A 14,133-nucleotide genomic window follows, 5' to 3' on the forward strand; every position below is an offset into this window, starting at 1 on the left:
TGCTTGGATTGGAGAATGTGTCTTGTGAGGCAAAGTTAACAGAGCTGGGACTTTGCTCTTTGGAGCAAAGAAGGTCTTAATAGAGGTCTTAAGATAAGAAACATAGATAGGCTGGAGAGCCAGCACCTCTTTCACAGGTGACAGTAGCGAATACCAGAGGGCATCTATATAAGGTGAGGGAAGGGAAGCTTAGGGGAGACATCATGGGCAAGTATATTTTTTTTCCACACAGAGAGTGGTGGGTGCCTGGAATACATGGCCAGTGATGGTGGTGGAGGCTGGTACAATAGGGACATTTAAGAGGCTCTGAGGCACACGGGTACAAGGAAAATAGAAGGATATGGGTGTGAGAGAGGGAAGGTTTACATTGTTGAGTAGGTTTATATAAAGGTCAGCACAACATTGTCGGCCAAAGGCCCTGTACTGTGCTGTAATGTTCTTGGTTCTGTTCAAGATTGACACATCAATATTGCAGGGGACAGAGGGAAATGTTATGAGGTTCATTCACAGAGAGCAAGGATCCCAGAACAGATCCCTGTGCAACTCCACTAGTCACTGACGTCCAGGAAGAATAGGTTCCATCTGTTTGCTGCCGGTGAACTGAAACGATCCAAGGCAGCTCTAAAAATCAGCGGATCAAACAACCGGAAGATCAGAATCCACTGGCTGAGGACTGGTTGGCCCATTCTTCCCCTCGAGTCCACTCTAAGGGAGAGTGGGGCCAGCCTGTGGAGAAGGAACCATTTTTAAGCCACTTGGTGAGCGCTTAAGCCTTCTCGCAATGGGAGGAGGATGAAGAGAACGTGCCCAGTGTGTGATAGGTCCTTCAGTACGTTTGCGGCCATTCCTTGGCGGTAGCTGATGTAGATGAAGTCCATGGAGGGAAGGGAAGTTTGTGTGAGTTTCTGAGCTGCCTTCACCTCCTTCTGCAGCTCCTTCCAAGTTAGGAGACCAGAAGTGCCTGCTGAACTTCAGGTGCAGCCTCGCCAGTACATCACACAGCTGGAGCAGAACATCCCTACTCTTATACTGAGACACACATAACCACTGAACAACCAATGAAGTGCATTGAAAATTGTACTCGTTATTGTAATATGGGAAGAAAAATGACAGTAGACTGACTGTTCTGGCATTAGTTTGTGGTCTCATTTTATACAAAAAACCCCTGGTTTCTGGTACCTAAGGGTATTGGTAGATGCCGGAGAAGTGAATTTACTGATTACTTGAGAATGCGTGTTGCTTGATCGGCAATTGAACGTCGAGGTTTTAAACTTCCATATTTTTTACCGCGATTTTTTTTTTGCTGGTTGTTTGAGGCTGCCGATTGCTGGAATTCCGGATATCGGAGGTTTTCACTCACAGAACATAGATTGTGCCTGCTAAGTTAATATTCATTGTCTATCTCTAATTCTAATTGCCCATGAACTGAGGGTGCAAGTGTGGAGTCAGGTATAGGCTAAAATGGGGAAAGGAAGCCGTTCGGAATGAAGCATGAAAGTCTGCAGATGCTGTGATTGTGGGAGGATCGCAGTGTCCATAAGAGATAAAGATGTGTAACCAACATTTCGGGCCCGAGGCCTTCCTCAAGGTACAAATTGAAATCAGGCAAGCACCTGAGGAGAAGGCTGGGGAATGACCCCCCAAACGACTGCCCCACACCCCCCCCCCCCCCACCCCAGGCCAGCAGGCAATTTTGACCTGTTACAGGAATGTGCATGACACCATATGCATGGAGTTGCATTGTACCCTGTACAGTCTGGCGCCATCTTGGCATGAATAACGATGCTTACAGCTTCTATCAAGCGAGGTCATTTTCTAAGGGAAAATACTCATCACCTTTCTTCTCTCCTGTGTCCCAATTAATGCCTTTTGTCTGTTGTAAAACATGAAAGTCTGCAGACACCAAGGTTGAAGTAAAAACACAGCAGGCCAAACCGTGTTCTTTTACCCTTGATAAGGGCTCAAGCCCGAAATATGTATCTTTCCCTTTGCTACATACAGTTCTCTGCTGTTTGACCTGCAGAATTTCTCCAGCATCGTGTTTTTACCTTTTCTCTTCTGGTCTGTACTCTTTCCCCTTCCCATCTTTTACTCCTACCTTGAAGAAGGCCTCAGGCCCCGAGATGTCTATGGGCCCTGTAAGACCTGCTGAGTTCTTCCAGCCTTTCTGTGTTGTAGAAGAAAACCGTATGAATTGAATTGAGGGACAAAGGGAGAGGCTGAAATTTGGAGCTGTAAACAATCTGCTGGAAGAGCTCAGCTGGGCCTTTAGCATCCACAGGAGAAAAAGAGTGGTCGACATTTTGAGCTGAAGCCCTCAATCAAGCCTTGAATTGTTTACGGTCACGTGAACCGAGAAACAGTGCAAAAACATTTGTTTCACTTCCTTAAACTAAACCAGATGAGTTTTTGTAGCAATTCAATCGTTTCATTCCTGTCAATGTTTAGACGAACCTCTTTCAAATTCCATATTTGTTTAATTACTTCATTTTAAATTTCATAGTTGCCCTGGTGGGATTTGAACTCGTGTCATTTGAGATCAATGGTCCAGATATCTGGTTAATGGTCCAAAAATATAACCACTGTACTACCATTTTACAGCCCTGGAGAATTAGCCATCAATTTGTTTTGGCAAAACTTGACATTTCGTTTCTGTGTTGGCTGAACAAATTCTGTTTGGCGACCAGAACAGACTCCTCTTTGAATCAAAAACAATATTTTTACTCTTCTTTTGCTTCTTTGTAGTTTGTCAACTCTGCGCCCCTTTTCATGTAGTTCTTTTTAAAGAACAGTAAACAGGCCCTTCTGGCCCAGAAGCTCGGGCTGCCCAAGTACGCCCAATTGACCTTTTAAAAACCACATGTGTTTTTAAAGGGAAACAAGAGGCAGATGCAGGAAAAATCTGAAGGCAAAAGAAAAGCAGTGGAAACACTCAGCAGATCAGACAGCATCGGTGGAGGGATGAACAGGAAAGGGAGAAAATACTTATAGATATAAATTAGATGGTGGGTGGGAGAGAAACAGGTCTGCTAATGCTGAAGGAACATGGGCCTGCTTATTGTGGCACAGGCCTGAAATGTTGACTGCCTTCCATGGATGCTGCATGATCTACTGAGTTCCTCCGACTCTTTTTATGGGATGGATAGGACAAAGTGAACAGTCCCCTGGTTTTGGAATGCCTCTCTTCAGGTGGCTCCTTCGCCTTATCCATCTCCAGCTTATTTGCTGTTTTTTCCACAGTTCCGAGGAATGATCTATGACCTGACACATTAACTCTGTTGTCGTGAACGTGTCATGAAACACCTTGGCGAAGGGCTCAATGTAGGTTCTGTGTTTTTACCTTTGCTACATAACGGACACTGCTGAGTTTCTCCAGCATCATGTTTTTACTTCCAACCAAGGTGCCTGCAGACTTTTGTGTTTTACTTCATGAAATTAATTGTTTTTTGGCAGTGCAAATATTACATTTCAAAATAAATAAATAGTGCAAGAAAATAGGACGGAGTGTCTGTGGTTCATTGTCCATTCAGGAATCTGATAGACAGATGGGAAGAGGTTGGGTGATCATCTTCAGGCTCCCGCACCTCCTTCCTGAGGGTAGCAGTGGCCTAGGTGGTGAGGGTCCTTGAGGATGGAGGCTGCTTTCTTAAGACCTTGTCCTTAATGGAGTGAAGGCTGATGTCCGTGATGGTGCTGGCTGAGTTAGCAACCGTCTGGAGTCTTTTTCTTCCTGCCCTGCTTCTATTTCCACGGAAGCTGCCTGTCCTCCTGAGTACTTTTCCACAATCAGATTGCTTGAGTGTCCTGGTAACTTGATCAACATTCATTCCTCTCTGAGCAAAAGGGTGAGATTAACAAGCCATTTTCATCATTCACAACAAATGAAGTCTCTCTGTATGCAAATTAATTGTCTAGCAGTGTTTAATTTTCAAGAAAGCAGTTCAATGGCTGTGAGATTCTATGGGATTTCTGGGGATGGTACATGGAATTGTGGATCAAAACAGCATAAAAGAAGACCATTGAGTCCATTATCATTGTGTTGATCTTTTGCAGGGACTGTTAGTTAAATACAGGTTCCTACCAGTCAGGATGGAATATGGAACAGAGAAAACTACACCACTGTACAGGCCTTTCAGCCCGCAGTGTTGTGCCGACCTAATAACCTACACTAACAGCTGCCTAGAATTTCCCCACCACATAACCCTCCACTTATCTCCGTTCTACGTACTCACCAGATGGTCTCCTGAAAGACCCTAAGGTACCTGGCTCTGCCATTGTTGCCTGTCATGTACTCTGTGTGGAAAAATTTGCATCCCGCCCCCCCTCAAATTGGTATGGAAATCTAGGACAAGAGGACACCGCTTCAGGATTGAATAGTGCCCATTTAAAACAAAGATGCAGTGGAATTTCTCCGTGGAGGCCAAGTCATTGGGTATATTTAAGAGATTGATTGGTATCTGAACAGTTAGGATATCAAGGGCGAAGGCAGGGGAGGATATCAAGGGCGAAGGCAAGGGAGTGGGAGAATGGATCACCTCATGATGAAATAGCAGATGTGATTCAATGGGCCAAATGGCCTACTTCTATATCTTATGGTATTGTACATGTTCTCCAAAACACCTTAAAACTATGCCCCATCATGTTAGCCATTTCAGCCGTGGGAAAACCCCTTTGGCCAACCACATTATCAATGCCATATTATGTATTAATTCAGATTTGTTCCCATTCAAGGATTGAATTTAAAAGATGGAGTGCGCTGTGAAGGTAAATATCAGGTGCCTTGCCACTCAGTGTGGGTGATCATGTCTCCCCATCCGTCACCATCTCTGACCCTCTGAATTATAGTTGTTGCCTCCCCTGTTCACCTTCAGTGAGGGCTCCATTTTTGAGCTGTGACTATAGTTGATGCTGAGATCATGAGTATACAAGGGAAAAATACTGAAGTGGTCTCCCATCGACGCCTTCAGTTGGAGTGTCCGTACTGAGGGGGCAAACCCTGGCCATTGATTTGCAGATTCTTTTGCCCAGTGTTTTTACAACCATAAATTCCAATTTGTAAAATCTGCTTGTGAAAACCATCTACCATCTGCAATCCACGGCTTCATCAGGCTAAACAGGGACGGCACCTTGCCCAAGGCCGACCTGTAGGCTATCTGACAGAAGGAGCACCTTCCACCTCCTTTTGATGAGCTGTCGCGCAGCGCTGTGCAATTATATTAATTACTGAGTAAATATATATATATATAATTTTTTATTTTTCACACTGTGAACCATATCAACCAAAATATATACAAATGTTTCCCTACCCTCCCTTCCCCCCTTCCCACCCCCCTCCAAAACCAATAAATATTCAACATATACAATACAATAAAACCATAAAACAATGTCTTCACACAATGAGAAATAAACAAGAAAAATGCGTCATCTGTTTTTACACATTGAATCAAATCGTTTTGTCTTCTTATCATTTTAGGGGTGGAGGTCCGAGGCAAGCCCTCTCTGTTATGTTCCCAAATATATTCAAATAATGTGACTATTTTTTAAAGTATATGTTATTTTTTCCAATGGAATATATTTATTCATTTCTATGTACATTCCTGTATTCCATTTTACAAATTGACATTATACACTTTTTTGCTATTGCGAAGGCTATCATAATTAATTTTTTTGTGCTTCATCCAATTTGAGGCCTAATTCTTTACTTCTTATGTTACTTAAAAGAAATATCTCTGGATTTTTTGTGATTTTATTTAATATCTGAAGACCTTCCCAAAATGTATTCACTTTCGTACATGCCCAAATTGTATGTACTGTTATTCCCATTTCCTTCTCACAGCGAAAACACCCATCTGATTATGTTGGATCCCATTCTTTTAACTTCTGGGGCGTGATATATAACCTGTGTAACCAATTATACTGTATCATGCGTAACCTTGTGTTTATTGTTAACTAATATGGCTACACCTCTAGCTTTTGAATTACATGATGCTGCCGCTACGTGTCCTATCCAGTCTCTCTTTAATTTATTATGTTCCACTTCAGTTAGATGCATTTCCTGCACAAATGCTATATCTTTTTTTTCTTTTTTTCAGTAAATTTAATAGCCTCTTCCTTTTAATTTGGTTATGTATTCCATTAATGTTTATAGTCCTATAGTTCAACGTGGCCATCTTATATCTTGCTTACACCTCTTTTCCGCTTCCTCACTACCTCCATCCCCCTTTTCCCCATTTTCATCTCTGTCTTCCCTTTTTAAACTCAATGTATGACAACACATTTAAAACATAAATTACTCCAACAATTTCCACTCGCGATATTACCTTAACCCCAAATGCCCTTCCCTCCCCCCGCCTCTAAGTTGGCCCTTATCGCTTGCCAGGCAACCACAACTTCCCTTTCTATTTGGGTTGCGATCTTGCTCGCAAGAGTCAACTGATTTCGCAGTGACAGTTATTCTCTCCCCTCCCAACCCCCCCCAGAAAACACTTTTTTTACACATATAACAAAGCTCTCCCTTTTTTCCCCCTTCCTTCCTTCCCCTCTCTTTTCCCTCTTTAGTTCTTTATATATACATTGTTTAGTTCTTTACATATACGTTGTTTTTACATCTTTATATATACTTTATCACCTTTCTTCATTCTTATTACATCTCTTCATCTCTCCTTCAGTCCTGCAAACGTTGTGCAAATTCTTGTGCTTCCTCCGGATCTGAGAATAGTCTGTTTTGCTCCCCGGGGATAAATATTTTAAGCACAGCTGGATGTCTTAACATGAATTTATAACCTTTTTTCCATAGGATCGATTTTGCTGTATTAAATTACTTCCTCATCTTTAAGAGTTCAAAACTTATGTCTGGGTAAAAAAATATTTTTTGACCCTTGTATTCCAATGGTTTATTATCTTCTCTAACTTTATTCCTTGCCCATTCCAGAATATTTTCTCTTGTCGTGTATCTCAAAAATTTTACTTAGATGGATCTTGGTTTTTGATGTATCTGTGGTTTTGGAGCTAATGCTCTGTGTGCCCTTTCTATTTCCATTTCTTCCTGCATTTCTGTCATTCCCAGGACCTTTGGGATCCATCCTTTTATAAATTCCTTCATGTCTGTGCCTTCTTCACCCTCCTTTAGGCCCACTATTTTTATGTTGTTTCGCCTACTATAATTTTCCAACATATCAATTTTCCGAGCTAACAGTCTTGTGTCTCTTTAATTTTTTTTGTCACTTTCTTCCAATTTTTCTCTTGTCATTTACTTCCATTTCTACAGCCGTTTCCCGCTCTTCCACATTCTCTACTCTTTTCCCTATTTCTGTCATGACCAGCTCTAAACTTTGCATTTTATCTTCTGCTCTTTTCATTTTCCTTTTAATTGCACTAAATTCTAATGATGACCATTCTTTTAATGCTCTCATTTGTCCTTCAAAAAAAGACTTTATCTATATTCTGTCCCTGTTTTACCTTCTATTTCTCTGTGAAGATCTTGGTCTTTTACTCTTTTTCTATGTCTGTACCTGTGTTTGTGTCTTCTTCTCTTCTTTGTATCTGTGTCTCTTCTGATTTTCCTGATGAGTTGCTTCTATCACTTTGTCGGGCCTCTTCTTGCTTGGCCTCTTATTGTTGATCCTCGCCTCCTGAGCTGCTCATCTGTCGGGCCTCCTGCTGCTGCTCCTCTTGCCGTTCACCCCGTCGACTTTCTTCCTCTCCTGGTTCCTCATCCCTCTCCTGCTGCCTTCCTCATCGTCCAGCTGAGAGCCCTGGTGTCAGGCGTCCCTCAGCTGGTCACGCCGTGGTTGCCTGCTCCTCGGCTGAGCCCCCCTCCCGTCGTCGTTTCCTTTTACCTTTGATTGCGTACTTTTGTTTGGCTCAGAGAGCCATTTTAGCACTCCACTGGTCGGGGGTGGGGTGGGGTGGGGTCACGACTACACAGTGCCGGCACCAACCACGGAGATCGGGCGCTCTTCGCCACCACGGCTCCCTGTTCCTTCATGCAGGTAAATCCTTCTTCTTTCTTTTCTGGTGACTTTTCTTCTTTTTTCCCGTTTTTACTTTTTCCTTCTTGGGTGCCATCTTCTTTCTCTGCAACTTTATTTTCTATTTCTTATACTTTATAATTGTTAAGCTTTGTCTTTCTTGATGATTTTTCTTTTTTTCTGGAGAGGGCTACTACTCCAACATGTGACTCCTCCCAATTACTGAGTAAATATAACTCAGTAATTAAAAGTGGGAACTGAGGGCCTCTTAGGGTGAGGGAGACAGAACCAATTGAGTTCTTCAAAAGGGAAAATAGAATTCAGGGAAAACTAGGTGAATGGGAATGATGTGAATATTCTACTGAGCTGGCCGTGAGGTGATAGGTTGAATGGCCTTGTGGCTCATGTCCAGCTCTCTGCTAATTGTAAATCCTGCATTGATATTTCAATAGTTTTTTTTGTTGTTACAATGGAGGTTCTGGTGATGAGCTAAATAATGCATGATTGTGGGTCAGTTAGTATATGAATGGTTCAAGGCCCATTCCCAGAGCATGAATCATATGTCCCTTGTGCACTGCGTTCAGTAGTTAAGAACATTTGCTCGTCGAGAATATGCATTTAGTTCCACTGGTTGCGTGGGCTTTTTCTTTTCTTTTCCCGTGCTAGCTTCACTGGAACCCAAGCCAGAAAATCTCCCACAACATGCGGAATGTTCTTCGAGATGAATTCCGCCTCGGGGAGAGCTGTAACTTCAACATTTCGAAAATGTGATCGAGAGTGCAAAATGCAGTGTATCCTAGCATCCATAGGGAATGGAGGGTCCTGTTTGCAGGGATATTGCTCCAGCAAAAAAAAACTTTGTGCCTTACTCATTGGCTATCTGTGCACAAAGTTAGAAAACTTTCTCTCATCTCCTTAGTTTTTTTTTAGAACAATAATTTTCACACTGCAGTGTCATTATCTGAAGTAAAAACACATGCTGGAGAAACTCAGCAGCTCACACAGTGTACTTTATACAGTAAAGATATATAACCAGTTTCAGGCCTGAGCCCTTCGTCGAGGCCTTAGCCAAATGTCAGCAGGCGTCTGAACAGAAAGGTTGAGGGGGAGGGATGGCCCGCAGGCAGGAGGAAATGGGTGGGGAAGGGAGTGAGGGCACAAGCAGCCAACAGGGGGAGAAGGGATGTCTTGGTGAATGGAGAGGGAAAGGTTGGGGAGCCGAGGGAAAGAAGGGAGGGAGATTGGAGAGCAGGTTAGCAGAAACTGGAGAAGTCGATGGTAAACATCGCTGTGCTTTCCCTTCTTTCTCCACCTATTAACTATTGTTCAGAGACCTCCCAGTGGACGTCCATTTCTGTGCTGTGTCACACTCCCACACTCACATGTCTGTCCCATAGACCACAAGCAAATTGGAGGAACAACACCTGATTTCCCATCTGGGCACCCTCATTAGGGTTAGGGTTAGGTTAACATCGACTGTTTTGGTTTAGCTGATGTGCTCTCCTCTTCCCCCTCCCCCTCCCCTTCCCTTTCGTTCTCCTCCTTCCCTTCCCCCTCCCTTCACCCAGCCATCCCTCCTCCCCTTGATCACTACTGTCTCCTCCCTCCCTTCTTCACCTATCACCTCCTGCCCTTGTGACCACCCACCACCCTACTCTTTTGTTTGGTTGCCTGCCGACATTTTTCCAGACCTCGATGAAGGGCTCAAGCCCGAAACATAGGTTATGCATCTTTATCTTTGCTGGGAAAAAAGACACCGTTGACCTGTTGAGTTTCTCCAGAATTGTGTTTTTACTTCAATAACAGTGTCTGCAGACTTTCGTGTTTTACTGTTCCATTATCTGAAGGCTGAACAATATTAATGTGACATATGGCAAAAATAAATCAAATCAATGACTTCTCCTGCAAAGGGTCGATTCTTCAGAGAGGCATGTTGCTGTTACTCTAGCTACAATTGCATGCCCCTTGTATACAAACTTAAGTAAGCAAGAAATGTCTTTTCACCCTCGTTTTGCATTTGGAAAAAATATATTATGCATTTGCATAACAGCCTTAGAAATTCTTACCAGTGGCATGAGAGTTCCCAGTGCCTATATAACTGAGTACAGCTGTGGTTCTCAACCTTTTTCTTTCCACTCACATACCATGGCATAGGGAATACTTATAGGTGCTCTGTGATTAGTAAGGGATTGCTTACGGTGGTCTGTGAGTGGGAAGAAAAAGTTTGAAAACCAGTGTTTTAATTGTACCTAATGAACTCCACCGCCGCCTTCCCTGTGCCTGGACCGGGGCTGCCGCCTGCTTCACTCTGCCGAGGCCGGGGCCACCGCCTCCCCCTCACTTCTGCTCAGACTGGGGCCTCCATCTGCCTCACTCTACCGAGGCCAGGGCCGCCGCCTCCCCATCGCTTTTTACATTTTACACCCCAGTTACACAGCAGTAAGAAAGGGAGTGACTCGGTCAACCCCGTCAGAATCCAACCGGGTCCCTGACCTACCTCAGAGGTAGTTAGAGAACCCAATTAAACTTACCTAGGCCATGTCCACAGGTGATTTACGACCAGGTATGGTCCGACCTAGTTGGGGAGGCAGGCCCCTTCAGCCCGGGTAAGAAACCTGCATAGGAGAAGGCTACTCTGATATAAAACCTACGACCCAAAGACCTCGCTGCCACATCCCAGCTTGCTTGGCCACGGCACACGAACCATGGGTGGAAAGGGTGGGGCCAGTACTGCGCACACTGCACGCCACCTAAAAGCTCCTTTGCGCAGGCCCGAGGACATGTCCATGCCCTCCCCCTCCTCGTCCTCCCCCTCAAAAGATGCTCACAAACTCAAGCTAGCATGCTGGAACATCAGAACCATGCTAGTCAAGGCTGACAGCCACTGACCTGAACGTTGGTCTGCCCTCATCGCACATGAACTCCTCAGACTTGACATTGACATAGCCGCTCTCAATGAAGTCTGCCTTGCAGATGAAGGCAGCCTCCAAGAACGCGGTGCGGGCTACACACTCTACTGGTCTGGCAAGCCTATGGATGAATGACACCTATCTGGTGTAGGTTTCATGGTCAAGAACTCTATTGCCTCCAAACTCGAAAACCTCCCGACAGGCCACTCGGACCGGATCATGTCCATGGGACTCCCCCTTCAAAACAAGCGTCACATCACCCTCATCGGTGTCTATGCTCCAACCCTCCAGGCAGAAGCAACAGAAAAGGACAAGTTCTACACTGATCTGTGCAAACTCATTCAACGCACCCCTACAGCCGACAAGGTTGTCATCCTTGGCGACTTCAATGCTGGCGTCAGCAAAGGCTCAGAAACCTGGCCAGGAATCCTGGGCAAGCATGTTGTCGGCAAGTGCAACGACAACGGGCGCCTCCTGTTGGAGCTCTGCGCAGAACAGCGGCTTGTCATTACAAACACCCTTTTTCAGCAGAGGGACAGCCTGAAGACTACCTGGATGCATCCCCGATCCAAACACTGGCACCTCCTGGACTATGTCCTGGTGCGAGAAAGAGAAAAACGAGATGTGCTCCACACCAGGGTCATGCCCAGTGTGGAATGCCACACAGACCACCGGCTGGTTCAGTGCGAGCTCAACCTTCACTTCAAGCCAAAGTCCAGGAACAGTAAAGCCCCCAGAAAGAGGTTCAATGTTGGAAACTTGCAGTCAGACGAAGTGAGAGGAAACTTCCAGGCAAACCTCAAAGCAAAGCTCGAGGATGCAATCCGCCTCACGGACTCGTCCCTTGAAACCCTCTGGGATCAGCTGAAGACTGCCATACTGCAATCCACTGAAGAGGTACTGGGCTTCTCCTCCAGGAAAAACAAGGACTGGTTCGACGAAAACAACCAGGAAATCCAGGAGCTGCTGGCAAAGAAGCGAGCTGCCCACCAGGCTCACCTTGCAAAGCCGTCCTGGCCAGAGAAGAAACGAGCCTTCCGTCGCGCATGCAGCCATCTTCAGCGCAAACTCCGGGAGATCCAAAATGAGTGGTGGACTAGCCTCACCAAATGAGCCCAGCTCAGCGCGGACATTGGCGACTTCAGGGGTTTTTACAAGGCTCTAAAGACTGTGTACGGCCCCTCATCCCAAGTCCAAAGACCGCTGCGCAGCTCAGACGACAAAGTCCTCCTCAGCAACAAGATCTCCATCCTCAACCGATGGTCAGAACACTTCCAATCTCTTTTCAGTGCTAACTGCTCAGTCCAAGAATCCGCCCTGCTTCAGCTCCCTCAACAGCCCTTAAGGCTAGAGCTGGATGAGGTCCTCACCCAGGAAGAGACATATAAGGCAATTGAACAACTGAAAAGTGGCAAAGCAGCAGGTATGGATGGAATCCCCCCCCCCCCCACCCCCCCAGAGGTCTGGAAGGCTGGCGGCAAAACTTTGCATGCCAAACTGCATGAGTTTTTCAAGCTCTGCTGGGACCAAGGAAAGCTGCCCCAGGACCTCCGTGATACCATCATCATCACCCTGTACAAAAACAAAGGCGAGAAATCAGACTGCTCAAACTACAGGAGAATCACGCTGCTCTCCATTGCAGGCAAAATCTTCGCTAGGATTCTCCTAAATAGAATAATACCTAGTGTCGTCGAAAATGTTCTCCCAGAATCACAGTGCGACTTTCGCGCAAACAGAGGAACTACTGACATGGTCTTAGCCCTCAGACAGCTCCAAGAAAAGTGCAGAGAACAAAACAAAGGACTCTACATCACCTTTGTTGACCTCACCAAAGCCTTCGACAACGTGAGTAGGAAAGGGCTTTGGCAAATACTAGAGCGCCTCGGATGCCCCCCAAAGTTCCTCAACATGGTTATTCAACTGCACGAAAACCAACAAGGTCGGGTCAGATACAGCAATGAGCTCTCCGAACCTTTCTCCATTAACAATGGCGTAAAGCAAGGCTGCGTTCTCACACCAACCCTCTCTTCAATCTTCTTCAGCATGATGCTGAAGCAAGCCATGAAAGACCTCAACAATGAAGACGCTGTTTATATCCGGTACCGCACGGATGGCAGTCTATTCAATCTGAGGCGCCTGCAAGCTCACACCAAGACACAAGAGCAACTTGTCCGTGAACTACTCTTTGCAGACGATGCCGCTTTAGCTGCCCATTCAGAGCCAGCTCTTCAGCGCTTGACGTCCTGTTTTGCAGAAACTGCCAAAATGTTTGGCCTGGAAGTCAGCCTGAAGAAAACTGAGGTCCTCCATCAGCCAGCTCCCAACCATGACTACCAGCCCCCCCACATCTCCATCGGGCACACAAAACTCAAAACGGTCAACCAGTTTACCTATCTCGGCTGCACCATTTCAACGGAGGTAAGGATCGACAACGAGATAGACAACAGACTCACCAAGGCAAATAGCGCCTTTGGAAGACTGCACAAAAGAGTCTGGAAAAACAACCAACTGAAAAACCTCATAAAGATTAGCGTATACAGAGCCATTGTCATACCCACACTCCTGTTTGGCTCCGAATCATGGGTCCTCTACCGGCATCACCTACGGCTCCTAGAACGCTTCCACCAGTGTTGTCTCCGCTCCATCCTCAACATTCATTGGAGCGACTTCATCTCCAACATCGAAATACTCGAGATGGCAGAGGCTGACAGCATCGAATTCACGCTGCTCAAGATCAAACTGCACTGGGTAGGTCACATCTCCGGAATGGAGGACCATCGCCTTCCCAAGATCATGTTGTATGGCGAGCTCTCCACTGGCTACCGAGACAGAGGTGCACCAAAGAAGAGGTACAAGGACTGCCTAAAGAAAGCTCTTGGTGACTGCCACATTGACCATCGCCAGTGGGCCGATATCACCTCAATCCGTGCATCTTGGCGCCTCACAGTTCGGCGGGCAGCAATCTCCTTTGAAGAAGACCGCAGAGCCCACCTCACTGTCAAAAGACAAAGGAGGAAAAACCCAACACCCAACCCCAAGCAACCAATTTTCCCCTGCAACCGCTGCAACCGTGTCTGCCTGTCCCGCATCGGATTTGTCAGCCACAAACAAGCCTGCAGCTGACGTGGACATTACCCCTCCATAAATCTTCATCTGCGAAGCCAAGCCAAAGAAAAAGAATGAACTCGTTATGTGCACATTTTCATATCTCCAAAGGAAATGGGCCAATGACAATTTTTCTCAAGCAAAATATT

At 45.6% G+C, this 14,133-nt stretch overlaps 1 protein-coding gene across 2 annotated transcripts in view; it reads left to right on the forward strand.

The window, feature by feature from the left end:
- LOC138758440 (collagen alpha-1(XI) chain-like) overlaps positions 1-14,133 on the forward strand; it is a 337,229-nt gene that overhangs the window by 100,151 nt on the left and 222,945 nt on the right. The gene's annotated exons all lie outside the window — the stretch shown is intronic.

Source organism: Narcine bancroftii, chromosome 3, assembly GCF_036971445.1.
Source record: "Narcine bancroftii isolate sNarBan1 chromosome 3, sNarBan1.hap1, whole genome shotgun sequence".
Lineage (NCBI taxonomy): Eukaryota > Metazoa > Chordata > Chondrichthyes > Torpediniformes > Narcinidae > Narcine > Narcine bancroftii.